The sequence below is a fragment of the Ranitomeya variabilis genome, chromosome 2 (assembly GCF_051348905.1).
Source record: "Ranitomeya variabilis isolate aRanVar5 chromosome 2, aRanVar5.hap1, whole genome shotgun sequence".
Classification (NCBI taxonomy): Eukaryota; Metazoa; Chordata; class Amphibia; order Anura; family Dendrobatidae; genus Ranitomeya; species Ranitomeya variabilis.
Genome location: NC_135233.1, coordinates 452,685,454 through 452,707,308, shown reverse-complemented (window position 1 = coordinate 452,707,308; position 21,855 = coordinate 452,685,454). Strand labels below are relative to the sequence as shown.

Sequence of the window (21,855 nt, the reverse complement as noted above, 5' to 3'; positions counted from 1 at the left end):
TGTATTCATGTGCTGATGGTGGTTCGGACATGATTCTAAAATGCTGCATAACTGTATATTGCTTTTGTTGTATATCTGTCACGTCATTCACTGCAATATAAATAAGAAGTTCTTACAAAATGAAATCCTGGTGTAATAAGTTTATTAATGACTATACAATTAAAGTAACACATTTAGTTAGCAGCAACAGTGTGGTCCATCCAGGCTCTAAGAACTGTCACACGAGCATAGACAGCGGGAGTAGATGTGGAACAAGAAGAGCTTCCCCAGAACACGATACCAGCCAAGGTCCAAGCTTCACTTCTCTGGCACACAAGAGGTCCACCAGAGTCACCCTACAAAAGAATGAAAAATTGCAAATTATATTATTTTTTAAACTTTCTGTTTATCCCAGAACAGAAGCTTTATATTAGATTAGCAACAAATATCCTTAATATCCGTAAATCAGTAAAATCTCATACCATGCAGGAGGAGGCACCAGAGGCTCCAGCGCAGATCATGGTGCTTTGGATGTTGGATCCCCAGCATCTCTGGCAGTCACTTGTGGTCAGAAGAGGCAGAGAGACCTGCTGCAATTTGCTTGGTGTAATTTGTGCTGAGCAAAATAAAGACGTGATGTTTAGAAAAGTCCGATCTGATGGACTTAAAGAGCCCTAAGATTATATGGTTGGCCATTCATCTGAAGTTATATTATGAATATCTTGACACTATAGTTGCAGGACTTAGAAATCCTTACATGAAGCACTGACGTAGCCCCATCCAGTGGTGACTCATCTCTAGCCACCATTGAATACATCAGCTGTAGCAGCAATGCACACTGGGGACACACGACTGTCCAAAGAGGCAGCGCTGGCGAGCTTGATGAGAGTGATATCGTTGGAAATGGAGATGGAGTTGTAGCTGGGGTGTCTGAAGACCTGTTAAAAAAAGGCCATTCTCAAGTCAATATTTCTCTATATTATATAGAGTTTACAAGTAGAGTTGAGCGAATTTTTCAAAATTCGGTTCGGATTACGATCGGCGGCAAATATTATATTTGCCAAACACAACCGAATGTCATTGGGGTCAATGGAAGTAGGAATGACCCAATATTTTCGGAATCGATCGTCAAACAAATTTGGCACGAATAGGGTACCAATATGGCACTAATATGGCAAATTCAGATTCGGCGACCGATTCCAAACATAATCGCTCAACTCTATTTATAATTATTTCCATAAAGTATTATATGTGATCCATTAACATATATATCCATCAATATTAGACTATCTTAGCATCTCTTACTCTGGAGATGGTCATGGTTTGAATAGGTTCAGAAGAGGAAGAACGATCAAATTCACCCAGAATTACACGGTGGGAGGTTCTGTACATAAGAGACATAAAGAGTCAAGACATTCTTGCTTTTACTGTTAGATTTATCAACTCAGAAAAAAAGTTAAATAATAAAACTCACACTTTTGTTATATTTCTATAGTTTTATCATTTTCTGTACATTCTAGTGGCAATTTCATACATATCAGCTTACTATAAATATAAACTGCGAGATAAAAATCACTGACGTGACACCTCAATGGGCGGCAATGACCATCCACAGACTGTTGATCAGGGAACCACTACAGAAGTGGAAGCCAGTCCTGTCCTGTAGGGGGTAATCATTTGTGTTACTAAGTTCCTTGTTAATACCATAGGAACTTGTTATAGCTTTTTCTCTCACACTGCTAAAAACTATTGGTGTGTTAACAGTTAAAAATAAGGTGCTAAAGTGGTGTCATTTCAGTTAAATATTCAGAAAAAGCTGTACATGAGGAATAACACCATTTTTAGCCCTTCTGTGACTTATATACTCAATTATTCCCCAGTTTTCCCCTCTGCAGGCACTATGCATAATTTTCAATTGTCTCTGAGCTTGTGGGTGGAGAATAACTGTCTTTCATACACAGTATACAGAGACATACGGTATTCCTGCTTTTCTTTCTCTAAGTATCATATGTTCAGAAGCAAAAGCAGCAGCAGCATGGAGAAAGTTATCCATCAGTACTCAGCAGTGTAACTGTGATTCCAGCTTTGGAGAAGAAGAAATATTGCTAAAAAGCTTAAAGTAAAAGCTAAAGTATGATCTCTCTCTCTCTCTGTTTTTTATTCTGCAACTTCCCCAAAAGACTTCAATAGGCAGCTGTAACCTGATACCTCAGTGAGATGGCGGTCTTGTTTTGTAAGAAAAGTTTTTAACAGCTTTTCAAAGTAAATGATAGGTTTAGCAGGCAAGGAGGGAAGAAGTGGCTCATAAGTTCAGAAAGAGGTATATTTTTCTGATAAGTTGTATTACAAAGTTTCTTTGCACTATTAATTTATGCAAAGTTTGGGGAACGTTAAATGATTATTTAGGCATGCAAAGCCAAACTTTGTCCATATTAGTGTATTGGATGTTATATTAGAAGAACCTCTGTACAATGAGTGCAGTAGACATATTTTTCAGAATTAGTGTAAGTGAGACTTAAAATAAGATAGTAAAATCTTGATATTTCTCACGTTACCTGAAGAGACACCTGCCAAGGCCAGGAACCAGACACTGCATCTTCACCATTCACAATTCTAGCATAGCCAGAAATAATGGGCTTAATGGCTGGCACACCACAGCCTAGGCTACGAATTAAAAAATACGGTAAATAACAAAAAAAAAACATTCTTCAGTGCAGGAAAGACCAATAGACGCGGCAACGACAGATTAAAGGTAATACATTTATCAGATCATGTGCTAACAGAATCTCAAACACTACTTTTGGAAAAGGGTTTAACCTTTTCACCCTCTTCCTACTTAGATAAGTTCGAAGTAGTGAAGGATTTGCATCTGTTTGCACGCTAGATCATTTTATAGAAATTACACCATAGAACTGATCTAGATGAAATATTTCCTACGGATGTCAAAAAGGAAGCTTTGAGGTGTTTGGAGGAACTGCTTGAAGAAAATGAACAGGAAATGGATGGTAAGTTTCCCATACATCTACTGGGGAAATCAAGTAAATTCCCTAGTTTGAATACCTGCTCAGCAGTGGACATTTTTATTAAGATGGTGATTAAAGAGGTTGAGAGTTTGCCGGCTGTCCCTCATTGGATGTCTAATTTGAGTGCTAATGAGAATAGGGCTCTTAAGGAATTACAAGCCATGGATGATGTCGTCATCAAGCAGGCGGATAAAGGGGGTAACACGGTGTTGTGGCCTTGTAAAATGTACGAGAAACAAGCATATAAAATATTGGGCAACACCAGTTGTTACAAGAAGTTGTGTTATAACCCCCTAACTGAGTTCCAGCAGGAACTAGTTAATATTCTTGAATCCGCCTTTGATGACGGCATCATCCCTAAAAAATTGGTTGATGTTGTAAGTAAATTGCAACCCAAAAGGGCAACATTCTATTTGCTGCCCAAATTGCACAAGAGTCCAACAGATCCGCCAGGAAGGCCCATCGTGGCAGGGAATGGTAGTCTTTGTGAAATAGTCTGTACTGTTGTAGATTATTACTTGCAGCCATTAGTACAGACACTACCTTCTTATATTAAAGATACTACCATGATGTTAAAAAGACTGGACTCGCTACATTTGGACAAAGGGGTGGTCTTAGTCACGGCCGATGTGGAGGCACTTTACTCTTCCATTAGGCATAATGATGGTTGGGAGGCAGTTTCCCACTACTTGTATGAGAGTAACATGGAGTCCTCATTAATTGAGCTTCTTTTAACTCTGTTGAAGTTCATATTAGAGCATAATGTATTTATATTTAATAAGGAGGTGTTTATTCAACAGCAGGGTACTGCCATGGGGGCCACCTGTGCCCCGGCTTATGCCAACTTATTCATGGGGTACTGGGAGCGATGTGTTTTTCAGGACAATGATTGGGATAGTCAAGCCATACAGGGGTGGAGTCGTTATATCGACGACATCCTGTTTATATGGGAAGATTCTATTGACAAATTGCCTTTGGTCATGACCAGACTTAATCAGAATCCTTTTAATATCAAACTGACTTATAATTTTGGTAGAAAAGTTGAGTTTTTGGATCTGAGCATCATGGCTTTAGAGGATGGTAAGATTGTCACGGACGTCTTTAGAAAACCCACGGCAACTAACACCTTGTTGCACGCTTCCTCTGCACACCACAGGTCTACTATCAATGGCATACCGACAGGGCAGTTTCTCAGAATTAAGAGGATTTGCACGACCACTGATGATTATGATAATCAAGCTTCTGATTTGGCCAGAAGATTTTGTGACAGAGGATACAGTAATCGACAAATCAAAAGGGGACTCAAAAAAGCTGCTGATCTCTCTAGAGATGAACTGCTATATGGTAATAAGCGGAAAGCTGAAGTCAAAAATATTAAGAATGAAGTGAGGTTCATTACTAAGTTCAACAAACAATGGCCGGAATTATCTAACATTATGCATAAGCATTGGAGTATTCTACTATCTGATCCTATTCTGAATAAATTTCTTCCGAGTCGTCCTCTAATGGTTCCTAGAAGATCCAGGAACCTAAAGGATCTTCTTGTGCATAGTCACTATTCTGCAACTGGTTACAAGTCTGCTATGTTTGGAGGTAACGGCTTTTTTCCTTGTAAAATGTGCAAAGGATGTTGTAATTTGTTTAGAAGTACACTGTGTTCCAAATTATTATGCAAATGACATTTTTCTCAGATTTTCCTAAATGGTTTGTGCAAATGACAGTCAGTCTAATAAAAGTCATCACCCGTTACAGTATACATCGAATTTTATTGAAGAAACCTCCCAATGATAACAGTATAATCTCCAAAATGAATAAAAACTCAAAATGCACTGTTCCAAATTATTATGCACAGTAGAATTTCTAAACATTTGATATGTTTTAAAGAACTGAAAATGCTCATTTGTGGAATTTGCAGCATTAGGAGGTCACATTCACTGAACAAAAAAGCTATTTAACTCCAAAACGTCCCAACAGGCCAAGTTACATGTTACCATAGGAACCCTTCTTTGACATCACCTTCACAATTCTTGCATCCATTGAACTTGTGAGTTTTTGGAGAGTTTCTGCTTGTATTTCTTTGCATGAAGTCAGAATAGCCTCCCAGAGCTGCTGTTTGGATGTGAACTGCCTCCCACCCTCATAGATCTTCTGCTTGATGATACTCCGAAGGTTCTCGATAGGGTTGAGGTCAGGGGAAGATGGTGGCCACACCATGAGTTTATCTCCTTTTATGCCCATAGCAGCCAATGACACCGAGGTATTCTTTGCAGCATGAGATGGTGCATTGTCAGCATGAAGATGATTTTGCTCCTGAAGGCACATTTCTGCTTTTTATACCATGGAGGAAAGTTGTCAGTCAGAAACTCTATTTACTTTGCAGAGGTCATTTTCAGACCTTCAGGAACCTTAAAGGGCCCTACCAGCTGTTTCTTCATGATTCCGGCCCAAAACATGACTCCTCCACCTCCTTGCTGTTGTTGCAGCCTTGTTGGGACATGGTGGCCATACACCAACCATCCACTACTCCATCCGTTTGGACCATTTGGAACAAGAATGTTTGGAAATTAGTCTTCATGTATGTGTGGACCCAGTGCAACCATTTCTGCTTGTGAACACTGTTTAAGGGTGGCTGAATAGTAGGTTTATGCACCACAGCAAGCCTTTGAAGGAGCCTACACCTTGAGGTTTGAGGGCCTCCAGAGCCACCAGCAGCTTCAAATATCTGTTTTCTGCTTTGTAATGGCTTTTTAGCAGCTGCTCTCTTAATCCGATGAACTTGCCTGGCAGAAATCTTCCTCATTATGCCTTTATCAGCACAAACACATCTGTGCTCAGATACAGCCACAAATCTCTTAACAGTACGATGATCACGCTTAAGTTTTCGGGAAATTTCTAATGTTTTCATCCCTTCACCAAGGCATTGCGCTATTTGATACTTTTCAGCAGCAGAGAGATCCTTTTTCTTTCCCATGTTAGGGCCCCTTCACACTGTGCAATCAAAGTCTGAACGAGCGTTCGATTTGTGACGTTTATCCGTCCTCGTTCCGAGGTTGCAAAGTGTGACATGGCGTTACGATCTGCGACGCAGCCCAGCATCGTACGATGTGAAAGAAAGAGCAGAACTTTCTTTCGTCGTAAATGTCTCGCTGTGGCGGTCGAAATCGTAGTATGTGACGGCGGTCATACGAGCTCGTAATGCGACTACGTGGGTTGGGCTTCCGCATACCTGTCTCCTGATTGGGCGTGACGTTTTAGCACGCCCATGCTGGTAATACGTCACGCTCGGAGTCGTAGGACTATGGCGGTGTGAAGGGTAGCGTACGATTGCGACGCGTGACGTTCACATCGCAACTACGTCAGAAAAAGCGTTAACATCGTAGAGTGTGACCGCTGGCTACGAGCTCGTACTGCGATGTCGAATATGACGCAAATGCGTCGTAATCGTAGCAGAATCGACCAGTGTGAAGGGGCCCTTACTTGAAAACTGTGACCTGCTTAATAATGTGGAACATCATTTTTAAGTAGTTTTCCTTTAATTAGAATCACCTGGAAAACTAATTATCTCATGTGTTTAAGATTGATTTCAGTGATCCATTGAGCCCTGAGACACAATACCATCCATGAGTTTATTTGAAAAACAAAACAATTAAATCTTTATCACACTTAAATCCAATTTGCATAATAATTTGGAACACAGTGTAGTTCTTTTACTAATTTTGATGGATCTAGAATTTTTGAGATTCGTAAGAGGCTCACCTGTACATCTAAAGGTGTGATATATCATGCCCATTGCCCTTGTAATAAAGTTTACATTGGTCTAACTACGCGAGAATTATGGGTAAGAACAAGGGAACATGTACGAGACATTGAGAAGTCTGTAACAGTCAATGATCTTAGTACTTTGAAAACTCTGCCTAGGCATTTTAAGGTGCATCACCAATCTGATCCTAGGGGACTTAAGATCCAGGCCATTGAACAGATTCAACTTGGTGTTAGAGGGGGCAACTTAGCCAAAGCTCTAGCCCAAAAAGAGAGTAAATGGATTTATTTATTGGGAACTTTGGCACCACATGGCCTTAATGAGACCCTGGGCTTTAATTCATTTTTATAATAAATTCTTATCTCTTAGTGCTGAACCCATTGTTCTCTCACCTATCTAGTATTGCTTCTAAGTCCTTCATCCTTTTGATGTTCCGCTTCTTTTCCCTGAGACCTTTAGTTTTTGTTTTTGCATTTTTCTCCTTTTTATCTTGAACATTTTTTGTAGTCTTTTAATTGTGTTGTATGTGTCTATATGTTTTATACTAATTGTGTATGTTTTATATTTAATTATTAAGGTTATATGTTTGGCAGCAACATACCCTATGGCACCTTATCCTTCTGACATGATGACGTCCCCTTTTTCCGATGAAGTTGTAGAAAGAAGATACAGCAGCAGAAAGCTACATGAGGATGTTCACAGACTTTAATATCCCGGAGACTGTTATATGTTTGTTTATTTATATGTCTTATTTATTGTATGCACTTACACCTTTTATTTAATTTAGGTATTTATTAATGATATATTTATTAATTAATTGAATTATTTTTGGTATACTATAAATTATCAAATTATTTATTATATACACTTTGTTCACTTATTAATTCTGGTATTAGATGGATGTATTTTGTATATTAATGAGATATCAAGATTATATGTATATTAATATACTTTATCACTTATTTGTAATATATTATACAGTTATACATTTATATAATTATTTATTTTTATATGTGGGTATTTATATGGCTTGTATGTTTTTTATAGTCCCCGTTCTGTGTACATATATATTGATGCCATTATATTTATTCATGTTGCAGCCATTTAGAATGTTTGTTTTAATAATTAGATAATTTTTCTTCTGTCTCTGCCTTTGGTAGATTCACCGGCGCTTCTTTCTAGCCTCTGCATGTGGGCTGCGCATGCGCCGGTTGGTGATGTCACGGTGACTTCCTGCTCTGTGCATATAGGAGGGCGAAGCGTTCCACGCTCGCGTTCCAGTCGCAGAGTTCCGGAAGTCACTTTTACATAGTGACGTCCGATAACCTGCGCATGCGCTATACCATCCCCATTATGCCGACGCTCAGAACAGCTGTTCTTACGGTATATAAAGGCAGAGTAACTAGTGATAGACACTTACGCCCCTTATGTGAGGAAGCCAGTCAGGCGAAACGGCGCTGTCGGGGTCGCTGTGGAGCACTCTCTGCTTGGAGTTTACACTGATGTAAGTTTGATTCTTTTGGCATTAATTATGGGCATGGTCCAATTTCTATAGCACGATGCACTTTATTTCAGCTCTGCATTAGCATTAGGAGTGGATTAATGGATTTATATAGCTACAGATATTATAGGAATTTTGTTTCCATAATAATCCTGTTATGGTTTACTGTAGCTCCTAATTCTTTAGAATTATACCAGATTAGTGCAGTTGGTGTGCATATTGGTACCGGTAGCCTTTATATTGTATATTTTATTGCCATTTTTGCATGTCTCCTGCTGAGATGTTGTTCCCAGCTATTTTCATGAAGAGGTTTTTCTTGTTGTAAATAATGTTTTAATTGTTGTTAATAAAATTACGGTATATATTTTATGTATATGGTGGAGTTTGCTAAAGCCTCGTTTTTCCTCATTTATTTCATATGGGGAATTTGGTTTGACATGATTGCTGTGAGGTATGCGCATTATTGTCTATGGACATTTGATAAAACTATAGGAAATGAATATAGTAGATTCAAAGTATGTACTTGTACTACAGGAATTTTTCATCTTACCAAAAGTTCCTCCCAGAAGGGCAAGGCATGAAAGGAGCCACAGGACTGCCATGGTTATCCACTGCTTGGGTAATTGGCTGGGGAGTTTACTTGTCCAGTTTATATACTCTCAAGTCACCAATCACAGGAGAGGTCCTAAGAAATTCACCAATATGTGTTATTTTTGTATTTTTATTCTCTTATCATGTAGACTTGAGTTCATACTATCTGCATGTGTAGAAATAAATGGAAAAACAGGTGTTATAATTCATTCCACTTTATAAGAAAACTATGACAGTTCTTATAGACCAGTGTTTCCCAACTACAGTCCTGGAGGTTCCCCGTCTTCAGGACTTCCTTAGTATTGAACAGCTGATGGAGTTATAAGCAAGATGTCAGAAATTGCCACAGATTCTCTCTATAGAATATCCTCAAATCATCACCTTATGGGGGTCTTGAAGACTGGAGTTGAGATACACGGTTATTGACAGATATTAGAGGGGGTTTCCGCCCCATTTATTTTTGCCATATGCTCAGGAAATGAATAAAATAACAAATGCGATTGTGTCATCAGAAAAGGATCTATTGTTTAAATCAGCTCACCATAAATGAGGCTGATTTGGCACATACAGAGGTAGGACGTATAGTGGTAAGGAACCATCCATATTAAAAGGTCACCTTGACGTGGTTGAATGGCTTTTGTGCTCTTTCATCCAAAAATGCTAAGCATCTTATGTTTTTAACGCTTGCAGCAATATTGAATTTCATGTATTCATTAGTCGCAGTGTGCTGCCACATAGTATGTGCATATGTTTGTATATTGGCCACATGATGAATTTGTGCACCTGTATATTCATTTAACCCCTTTCCGTCATCGGGCATAATAATACACTGATGTTGGACACCCTCCCTTTGATGTAGGCTCCGGCGGTAAGCCCACATCTTTTCCAGCATATGTCAGTTGTTTTGAACAGCTGACATGTGCCCGGAACATCTGCGGGTGGAAGCGCGTTCCACCCATGGCTGTTAACACATAAAATGCCACTATCAAACTCTGACAGCGGCATTTAACATGCACTCTCGGCAAGCGCGCCGGTAATCTGCCCATCAGTGACTCCCATCACATGATCGCGGGTCACTGATGGGTTGGCATGACAACGAGAGGTCTCCTTCAGACCTCTATGGTTGTCACTGCTGGATTGCTATGAGCGCCACCCAGTGGTTGGTGCTCATAGCAAGTCAGCAATATTGCTAAATACTGGCGATCTGATCATCGCCTGTATTTAGCAGAGCCGATCGGGTTATGGCAGCTTCTTGACTACCATAGGGACTATTGAAGCATGCCAAAAGTAAAAAAAAAAAATGTTTTTAAAAATATTAAAAAAATAAAAAATATATAAAAGTTTCCCCCCTTCCAAATTAAAACAATTACAAAAAATCAAACATACACATATTTGGTATCGCTGCATTCAGAATCAGTATCAATATAACAAAAGAATTAACCCGATTGCTAAACGGTGTAACGATGAAAAAAGTCAAAACGCCAGAATTACGTGTTTTGGTCACCCCAACATTGCATTCAAATGCAATAATGGGTGATCAAAAGGTTGTATCTGCACCAAAATGGTATCATTAAAAATGTCAGCTCGGCGAGCAAAATAGCAAATACAGATTGATCCACATTAGGACAACAGACCTGATTAAAGCTAAACACCGAAATGCATAAGTCTGTGTCCCAATGTAGATCAGTCTGTATTTGCTATGAAGCTTTTTTAATATTTACAATAAATGTGAAGTTTTGTTATCTAAAAAAAAATGTTTCTATCTCTGGATTTTCTACCTTTTTTGCATTTTGTTTAAATTAGGTTTTTATGTTAAATGATATACATATGTACTGTACACTGCTCAAAAAACTAAAGGGAACACTAAAATTCCACATCCTAGATATCGCTGAATGAAATATTCCAGTTGTAAATCTTTATTCATTACATAGTGGAATGTGTTGAGAACAATAAAACCTAAAAATGATCAATGGAAATCACAACTAATATCCCACGGAGGTCTGGAGTTGGAATGATGCTCAAAATCAAAGTGGAAAATGAAGTTACAGGCTGATCCAACTTCAGTGGAAATGCCTCAAGACAAGGAAATGATGCTCAGTAGTGTGTGTGGCCTCCACGTGCCTGTATGATCTTCCTACAATGCCTGGGCATGCTCCTGATGAGGCGGCGGATGGTCTCCTGAGGGATCTCCTCACAGACCTGGACTAAAGCATCCTCCAACTCCTGGACAGTCTGTGGTGCAACGTGATGTTGGTGAATGGTGCGAGACATAATGTCCAAGGTGTGTTCAATCGGATTCAGGTCTGGGGAACGGGCGGGCCAGTCCATAGCTTCAATGCCTTCATCTTGCACATGAGGTCTGGCATTGTCCTGTATTAGGAGGAACCCAGGGCCAACCGCATCAGCATATGGTCTCACAAGGGGTCTGAGGATCTCATCTCGGTACTTAATGGCAGTCAGGCTACCTCTGGTGAGCACATGGAGGGTTGTGCGGCCCTCCAAAGAAATGCCACCCCACACCATTACTGACCCACTGCCAAACCGGTCATGCTGAAGGATGTTGCAGGCAACAGATCGCTCTCCCCACGACATCTCCAGACTCTGTCACATGTGAACCTGCTTTCATCTGTGAAGAGCACAGGGCGCCAGTGGCGAATTTGCCAATCCTGGTGTTCTGTGGCAAATGCCAAGCATCCTGTACGGTGTTAGGCTGTGAGCACAATTCCCATCTGTGGACGTCGGGCACTCAGACCATCCTCATGGAGTTGGTTTCTAACGATTTGTGCAGACACATGCACATTTTTGGCCTGCTGGAGGTCATTTTGCAGGGCTCTAGCAGTGCTCCTCCTGTTCCTCCTTGCACAAAGGCGGAGGTAGCGGTCCTGCTGCAGGGTTGTTGCCCTCCTATGGCCCCCTCCACATCTCCTGCTGTACTGGCCTGTCTTCTGGTAGTGCCTCCAGCCTCTGGACACTATGCTGACAGACATAGCAAAACTTCTTGCCACAGCTCGCATTGATGTGCCATTCTGGATAAGCTGCACTACCTGAGCCACTTGTGTGGGTTGTAGAGTCCGTCTCATGCTACCACGAGTGTCTAAGCACAACCAACATTCAAAAGTGACCAAAACATCAGCCAGAAAGCATTGGTACTGAGATGTGGTCTGTGGTCCCCACCTGCACAACCACTCCTTTATTGAGGGTGTCTTGATAATTGCCAATAATTTCCATCTGTTGTCTATTCCATTTGCACAACAGCTTGTGAAATTGATTGTCAATCAGTTTTGTCTCCTAAGTGGACAGTTTGATTTCAAAGACGTGTGATTTACTCTTGGAGATATATTCTGTTGCTTAAGTGTTCCCTTTATTTTTTTGAGCAGTGTATATATATTTATTTTTTATTTTATGATTAAATGTTGTTGTTTTTTTTTTTGCTTTTTCATATCACTATATATAAAACAAAATTAGACCCCTAATTCTGATTCTTCACATGAAAATCAGCAGCCAAATACTGACACAGACCATATTTGTGTATAGGCTTCTGTATGAGCTGTGCATGCTCTAATCTGGGCAAAATTTATTGTGAAGAAAGGTAGAAGAGGTGAGCTGTGACATCCCCTATTGTATATGGTGGATATTATCTACTGCATATAGAGATGTTATCAGTCACTGTACAGGAGGAGGAGGAGGTGAGCTGTGACATCATCTATTGTGAATGGTGGATCCTGTGCTATCTACTGTATATAGAGGTGTTTTTGAGTCATTGTACAGGAGGAGGAGGTGAGCTGTGACATCGTCTATTGTGAATGGTGGATCCTGTGTTATCTACTGTATATAGAGGTGTTTTCAGTCATTGTACAGGAGGAGGAGGTGAGCTGTGACATCACCATTGTGAATGGTGGATCCTGTGTTATCTACTGTATATAGAGATGTTATCAGTCACTGTATAGGAATAGGAGGTGAGCTGTGACATCACCTATTGTGAATGGTGGATCCTGTGTTGTCCACTGTATATAGAGGTGTTATCAGTCATTGTACAGGAGGAGGAGTTGAGCTGTGATATCACCTATTGTGAATTGTGGATCCTGTGTTATCCACTGTATATAGAGATGGTATCAGTCATTGTACAGGGGGAGGAGGTGAGCTGTGATATCACCTATTGTGAATGGTGGATCCTGTGTTATATACTGTATATAGAGATGTTATCAGTCATTATACAGGAGGAGGAGGTGAGCTGTGACTTCACCTATTGTGAATGGTGGATCCTGTGTTATCTACTGTATATAGAGGGGTTATCAGTCACTGTACAGGAGGAGGCGGTGAACTATGACATCACCTAATTGAGGTTGACAAGTAAAGCAACGTTTTGGCAAAAAAAAGGGCCTCTTTCAAGTCGGAACTACAACAAAAATTACAGCTATTTAGCCCATTTCTGCAACAAAATCTGGAAAATGAGAGTCTACCCCAAAGTATTATTCTAGGGATGTAGTGAGTATTTTGGCCCCACATTTCTTACCGGGGACTAATGCAAATCAGTGTTAAAATATTATACCGAAGTATTGAAGTGTATTGTACAATCAATTGATTGATTAAAGTTCCCTAAATGTAAAAATAACCCTACAGATCTATTTAAAACATTTTTCATGGTCATTTGCTGCTGGATACAGAGGACTGGTTATGCAACTTGCTGTGAGCCAAGAGGAGGTCATCCAAGCTGTGTATGATCCCCCAGCTCATATGGATGCATTGCCTCAAACTCCTGTTGTTACACCTCTGGTTGATCAACAGCTGCCACCTTTCCCAGGGCATTCTTCTGGGGGAACATCTCCACATTTGCCCACTCATACAAGTGTTGATGGAGATTCTAAGGTTCTTTCTGTCTAGGAAAATAGAAAAAATTGGAGTCTGGCTCAACAGAAAATATAATGCATACAAAAATGTACATGTCGACATGACCCAGTTGACGCGATGAGTCATGAGTAAGACTGCCTAGTGCAGTCGAAACGTGTCGACTGGGTCATGTCGACTATGTAAATTTTCCTTTTGTATGCACCATATTTTCTTTTGAAAAATAAAAAGAAAGGGAAAATCCAGTCCTGTTGAGCCGGACTCCAATTTTTTCTATTTTTCCTTGATGTGAGGCCAGGGCGAGGCTGGTGTCTGAGCCCCAGGTGGATGAGCATAGATCAACGGGGTGAGCTGGAATCAAGTTTCTATAGTTCTTTCTGTCTGCCTTTTGTAGAGTGCTTGACAAACCAGGTTGAGCCCAGTCAACAGCTGGCTGTATACTATTGTGGTGGGCCACTAGGGAGGCACCAGATGTTGCAGAAGGGCTAGCTGACAAGTCCAGGCTTTGATGTGGGCTCACCGCCGGAGCCCTGCATCAAAGCGGGGGTTCTGACCTCGGACGTACTATCCCGTCCGAGGACAGAAAGGGGTTTAGCAAAGTCAGTATCGTGGCAGCCATGTGGATCTGGTCCTGGCTAGAAGCAAACAGGATAACCAACATGCAGGAGAGCACATGTGCAGCATTATCTCTCCTGACTGGATGAGGCTTCACTCCTTTGTGAAGTTGATTGTGAGGAGAAAAATGTCACCCCAGCGTGGACTGACATGGAAACTATTCTGGGAGCAGTAGTGTTTGCTTCCTCAGGTAGCTTGAACCACCCAGAACTGGAAGTTACCTCAGGAAGTGTGAGAGTCCTGAGCTGGGAGGATCCTCCCAGCCATTTCTATGACAACATGTTGTGAGGAAAATAATCACTTAACTTTCACATAATAACATTGGCTAGTAGATGGCAGCAGAGCACATTTATGAATCGTCAGTATTAGGCTGGTTTCACATTTGCGGATGTGTCTGCAGCGTTTCTGACACATACATCCGCATGCATCTTGATTTCCTATCTTTAAACATTGGAGACGCAGGTGCATGCATTAGCCCACGTTTGCTTACGCATGCGTATTTTTGCGGTGTGCAGCTGGGCGCAGCTGATGCACCATGTTAGAATTTTTTGGTCGTCACATTTCCGCCGCCATACGCATGCGGACGCTTGCGAAAGGAGTGTGTCAAAACAATGCATTACAGTCTATGGGAACGCATAGGAACGCAAGTACATGCAATCGCTTACGTTTGCACAATGGTCTATATACAGAGATCCCATGAGCCACGCCTATTGGGCGTGGCTTGTGTCAATTAAATTCTTGAAATTTTTTTTCATAAAAATAAAACAACGTGAGCGCATGCAAAACCACACCCAAACGCGTGAAAACGTTGCGTTTTTTAATCCGTCATGCGTAAGTTGATGCAGATAAAAACGCAGTGTTTGCATGCGTTTTGCCATGCAATTGCGGTCATGTACGAAATGCTGCGGACTCAACAGCAAATGTGAACCTAGCCTTACATCTCCTAACTCACATTGCCCAAACTAATTTTGACACACTGGAACAAATCTACTGCCACACAACAACAGTCTCATTCAGCAGCAGAACGGGTACCGGGATACTACACTGTTGTGAATTTACTTTTTGGCTCCCTCTAGTGGTTACTAGGGATTTGACTCTGGATATGTCTGTCATTCCTTTTATGCTCACCTGGGTCGTTAGGTCAGGGGTGTTGCTATATAAGCTCCCTGGACCTTCAGTTCAATGCCTGGCAACGTTGATATCAGAGCTAATCTGTAGTGCTCTTGTCCACTGATCCTGGTTCCTGCTTCATTAAGCTAAGTCTTTTTTTTTGCTTTTTGCAATTTGTTATTGTTTGCTATTTTTGTCCAGCTTGTATATAATCTGTATCCTGACCTTGCTGGAAGCTCTAGGGCGGCTGGTGTTCTCCCCCCGGGCCGTTAGACGGTTCGGGGGTTCTTGAATCTCCAGCGTGGATTTTTTGATAGGGTTTTTGTTGACCATATAAGTTATCTTTCTATATTCTGCTATTAGTAAGTGGGCCTCTCTGTACTAAACCTAGTTCATCTCTGTGTTTGTCATTTCCTCTTACCTCACCGTTATTATTTGTGGGGGGCTCGTATCCTACTTTTGGGGTCCTTTCTCTGGAGGCAAGAGAGGTCTTTGTTTTCCTCTTCTAGGGGTAGTTAGCTCTCCGGCTGGCGCGAGACATCTAGCGACCAACGTAGGCATGTTCCCCGGCTACTTCTAGGGTTGGCATTAGGAGTAGATATATGGTCAACCCAGTTACCACTGCCCTATGAGCTGGATTTTTGTACTTCGCAGACTTGCTGATATCTCTGAGACCCTCGCCATTGGGGTCATAACAGTTTGCCAGGCCAGTATTAAATGTTAAATGCATTGCAGAAGTGGGATTATAAGAAAGAAAGCTCTGAGTTTTTTTTTCTCTCTCTCATTTTTTTTTCTTTTCCCCTTTACCTCTGAGTGGCTTGTGATTGCTGCAGACATGAATGTCCAGACCTTGATTACAAGTGTGGACCAGCTTGCTGCTCGTGTGCAGGGCATACAAGATTATGTTACCAGAAATCCTATGTTAGAACCTAAGATACCGATTCCTGAACTGTTTTCCGGAGATCGATTTAAGTTTAGAAATTTCAGGAATAATTGTAAATTGTTTTTGTCCCTGAGACCCTGTTCCTCTGGAGACTCCGCTCAGCAAGTGAAAATTGTTATTTCTTTTTTACGGGGCGACCCTCAGGATTGGGCTTTCTCGCTGGCGCCAGGAGATCCGGCATTGGCTGATATTGATGCGTTTTTTCTAGCGCTCGGTTTGCTTTATGAGGAGCCCAATCTTGAGATTCAGGCAGAAAAAGCCTTGCTGGCTATGTCTCAGGGCCAGGACGAGGCTGAGGTGTATTGCCAAAAATTTCGGAAATGGTCCGTGCTGACCCAGTGGAACGAGTGTGCATTGGCTGCAAATTTTAGAAATGGCCTTTCTGAAGCCATTAAGAATGTGATGGTGGGTTTTCCCATTCCCACAGGTCTGAATGATTCCATGGCCCTGGCAATTCAAATTGACCGGCGGTTGCGGGAGCGCAAAACCGCAAATTCCCTCATGGTGTTATCTGAACAGGCACCTGATTTAATGCAATGTGATAGAATCCTGACTAGAAATGAGCGGAAAATTCATAGACGCCAGAATGGCTTGTGTTACTACTGTGGTGATTCTGCACATGTTATCTCAGCATGCTCTAAGCGTCTTACTAAGGTTGTTAGTCCTGTCGCTATTGGTAATTTGCAACCTAAGTTCATTCTATCTGTAACTTTGATTTGCTCACTGTCATCGTATCCTGTCATGGCGTTTGTAGATTCAGGTGCTGCCCTGAGTCTTATGGATCTGTCATTTGCCAAGCGCTGCGGTTTTGTTCTTGAGCCATTAGAAAATCCTATCCCTCTTAGGGGTATTGACGCTACGCCATTGGCAGAAAATAAACCGCAGTTTTGGACACAGGTTACCATGTGCATGACTCCTGAACATCGGGAGGTGATACGTTTTCTTGTTCTGCATAAGATGCATGATTTGGTTGTTTTGGGGTTGCCATGGTTACAGACCCATAATCCAGTCTTGGACTGGAAGGCTATGTCAGTGTCAAGTTGGGGCTGTCATGGAATTCATGGAGATTCCCTGCCCGTGTCTATTGCTACTTCTACGCCTTCGGAAGTTCCGGCGTATTTGTCCGATTATCAGGATGTCTTCAGCGAGTCTAGGTCAAGTGCATTGCCTCCTCATAGGGAATGTGACTGTGCAATAGATTTGATTCCAGGCAGTAAGTTTCCTAAGGGAAGACTGTTTAATCTGTCGGTACCTGAACATACCGCGATGCGTTCATATATCAAGGAGTCTCTGGAGAAGGGGCATATCCGTCCTTCTTCTTCCCCTCTTGGTGCGGGATTCTTTTTTGTGGCTAAAAAAGACGGATCTTTGAGGCCTTGTATTGACTATCGGCTTTTAAATAAGATCACTGTCAAATTTCAGTATCCTTTGCCGTTGTTGTCAGACTTGTTTGCCCGGATTAAAGGTGCCAAGTGGTTCACCAAGATAGACCTTCGCGGTGCGTACAACCTTGTGCGCATTAAGCAAGGAGATGAATGGAAAACCGCATTCAATACGCCCGAAGGTCATTTTGAGTACTTGGTGATGCCATTTGGGCTCTCTAATGCACCTTCAGTTTTTCAGTCCTTTATGCATGACATTTTCCGGAAGTATCTGGATAAATTTTTGATCGTTTATCTGGATGATATTCTGTTTTTTTCTGATGATTGGGACTCGCATGTGGAGCAGGTCAGGATGGTTTTCAAGATTTTGCGTGAAAATTCTTTGTTTGTTAAAGGCTCAAAGTGTCTCTTTGGTGTACAGAAGGTTCCCTTTTTAGGGTTCATTTTTTCCCCTTCTGCTGTGGAGATGGACCCAGTCAAGGTTCGAGCTATTCATGATTGGACTCAACCCTCGTCAGTTAAGAGTCTTCAGAAGTTCTTGGGTTTTGCTAACTTCTACCGTCGTTTTATCGCTAATTTTTCTAGCGTTGTTAAACCGTTGACGGATATGACCAAGAAAGGCTCTGATGTGGCTAACTGGGCTCCTGCTGCCGTGGAGGCTTTCCAGGAGTTGAAGCGCCGGTTTACTTCAGCGCCTGTTTTGTGCCAGCCTGATGTCTCACTTCCCTTTCAGGTTGAAGTGGATGCTTCGGAGATTGGGGCAGGGGCCGTTTTGTCGCAGAGAAGCCCTGGTTGTGCTACTATGAGACCTTGTGCCTTTTTCTCTAGGAAGTTTTCGCCGGCTGAGCGAAATTATGATGTGGGCAATCGGGAGTTGTTGGCCATGAAGTGGGCATTTGAGGAGTGGCGTCATTGGCTCGAGGGTGCTAAGCATCGTGTGGTGGTCTTGACTGATCACAAAAATCTGATGTACCTCGAGTCTGCTAAACGCCTGAATCCTAGACAGGCCCGCTGGTCATTGTTTTTCTCCCGTTTTGACTTTGTGGTTTCATATTTACCAGGTTCTAAGAATGTGAAGGCCGATGCTCTGTCTAGGAGCTTTGTGCCTGATGCTCCTGGAGTCGCTGAACCTGTGGGTATTCTTAAGGAAGGAGTTATCCTGTCAGCTATTTCTCCAGATCTGCGACGTGTGTTGCAGAGATTTCAGGCTGGTAGGCCTGACTCTTGTCCACCTGACAGATTGTTTGTGCCTGCTAAATGGACCAGCAGAGTCATTTCCGAGGTTCATTCCTCTGTGTTGGCAGGGCACCCGGGAATTTTTGGCACTAGAGATCTGGTGGCCAGGTCCTTTTGGTGGCCTTCCTTGTCAAGAGATGTGTGGTCATTTGTGCAGTCCTGTGGTACTTGTGCTCGAGCTAAGCCTTGCTGTTCTCGTGCCAGCGGGTTGCTCTTGCCCTTGCCTGTCCCGAAGAGACCTTGGACACACATCTCTATGGATTTCATTTCGGATCTTCCGGTGTCTCAGGGCATGTCTGTCATCTGGGTGATATGTGATCGTTTCTCCAAGATGGTCCATCTGGTTCCTTTGCCCAAACTGCCTTCCTCTTCTGATCTGGTTCCTGTGTTCTTCCAGAACGTGGTTCGTTTGCACGGCATTCCTGAGAATATTGTGTCGGACAGAGGATCCCAGTTTGTTTCCAGGTTCTGGCGATCCTTTTGTGGTAGGATGGGCATAGATTTGTCGTTTTCGTCCGCTTTTCATCCACCGACTAACGGTCAAACGGAACGAACTAATCAGACTCTGGAGGCGTATTTGAGGTGTTTTGTCTCTTCTGATCAGGATGATTGGGTGACCTTCTTGCCGTTGGCTGAATTTGCCCTTAATAATCGGGCTAGTTCTGCCACCTTGGTTTCGCCATTTTTCTGCAACTCTGGTTTCCACCCTCGTTTTTCCTCGGGACATGTGGAGCCTTCTGACTGTCCTGGGGTGGATTCTGTGGTGGATAGGTTGCAGCGGATCTGGAATCATGTGGTTGACAACTTGAAGTTGTCACAGGAGAAGGCTCAGCGTTTTGCCAACCGCCGCCGCGGTGTGGGTCCCCGACTTCGCGTTGGGGATTTGGTATGGCTGTCTTCTCGATTTGTTCCTATGAAGGTCTCCTCTCCCAAATTTAAGCCTCGATTTATTGGTCCTTACAAGATATTGGAGATCCTTAATCCTGTATCTTTTCACCTGGATCTTCCGGTGTCGTTTGCCATTCACAACGTATTTCATAGGTCCTTGTTGCGGCGGTACGTTGTGCCTGTGGTTCCTTCTGCTGAGCCTCCTGCTCCGGTGTTGGTTGAGGGCGAGTTGGAGTACGTGGTGGAGAAGATCTTGGACTCTCGTCTCTCCAGGCGGAGGCTTCAGTACCTGGTCAAGTGGAAGGGCTATGGTCAGGAGGATAATTCCTGGGTGGTCGCCTCTGATGTGCATGCGGCCGATTTAGTTTGTGCCTTTCACGCCGCTCATCCTGATCGCCCTGGTGGTCTTGGTGAGGGTTCGGTGACCCCTCACTAAGGGGGGGGGTACTGTTGTGAATTTACTTTTTGGCTCCCTCTAGTGGTTACTAGGGATTTGACTCTGGATATGTCTGTCATTCCTTTTATGCTCACCTGGGTCGTTAGGTCAGGGGTGTTGCTATATAAGCTCCCTGGACCTTCAGTTCAATGCCTGGCAACGTTGATATCAGAGCTAATCTGTAGTGCTCTTGTCCACTGATCCTGGTTCCTGCTTCATTAAGCTAAGTCTTTTTTTTTGCTTTTTGCAATTTGTTATTGTTTGCTATTTTTGTCCAGCTTGTATATAATCTGTATCCTGACCTTGCTGGAAGCTCTAGGGCGGCTGGTGTTCTCCCCCCGGGCCGTTAGACGGTTCGGGGGTTCTTGAATCTCCAGCGTGGATTTTTTGATAGGGTTTTTGTTGACCATATAAGTTATCTTTCTATATTCTGCTATTAGTAAGTGGGCCTCTCTGTACTAAACCTAGTTCATCTCTGTGTTTGTCATTTCCTCTTACCTCACCGTTATTATTTGTGGGGGGCTCGTATCCTACTTTTGGGGTCCTTTCTCTGGAGGCAAGAGAGGTCTTTGTTTTCCTCTTCTAGGGGTAGTTAGCTCTCCGGCTGGCGCGAGACATCTAGCGACCAACGTAGGCATGTTCCCCGGCTACTTCTAGGGTTGGCGTTAGGAGTAGATATATGGTCAACCCAGTTACCACTGCCCTATGAGCTGGATTTTTGTACTTCGCAGACTTGCTGATATCTCTGAGACCCTCGCCATTGGGGTCATAACACTACACTATCCCTTAGACAAGGGTTTAATTCTGTGTTACGAGGAGAGTAATGATGAGCGAACGTTTTCGGTAAGGTGTTATGCGAGAATGCTTGTGTGCTAATAGAGTATCTTCGGTGTGCTTGAATATTATGTTCAAGTTGCCACGGCTTCATGTCTCGCAGCTGTTCGACAACCGCAACACATACGGGGAATGCCTGTTTGTTAGGCAATCCCCTGCATGTGTTGTGTCTGTCTAACAGCCGCGAGACATGCAGCCACGGTGACTCAAACATATTATACGAGCACGCCGAAGATACTCTATTAGCACATTCTCGGATAACACATTATCCCAGCACTTTCACTCATCACTGGAGGAGAGATCTCCTTGGGGTTAGCACTATCCTCTTGCAAAGACAATCTCTTTGTATCTATGTCTGTCTATTATCTTTAATTCTTTTGAGTTTATGGAACAAACCTTCATTGATTTCAGAACTGAAGAACATTTTATGACTTCTTACTGGTCAGAAGATGGAAAATTCAATTTGTTTCTCTGCAGACACCTCCGAAACTTATTTATTTATTATTTATTTGAATGATTCCGCAATTCCAGGCAGTCGTATACAATTCTGGACTGAGAAGGTGACTCTTCAGGTTGAAGTACCACATGTTGAAGATATTTCTTTTTTAGTTTGCTACTTTATGATCTAACAGTACTTTTGGGACTTTGGTGGCTAAGGCTACATGCTCTGGTTATTGATTGGTCACTCTTTGGTGACCATCTTGCTTTAAAA

At 42.4% G+C, this 21,855-nt stretch overlaps 1 pseudogene; it reads right to left on the bottom strand.

The window, feature by feature from the left end:
- Window positions 1-755: 755 nt before the first annotated feature.
- Window positions 756-8,865, bottom strand: LOC143809578 (chymotrypsinogen 2-like; annotated as a pseudogene).
- Between the last annotated feature and the right edge of the window lie 12,990 nt (window positions 8,866-21,855).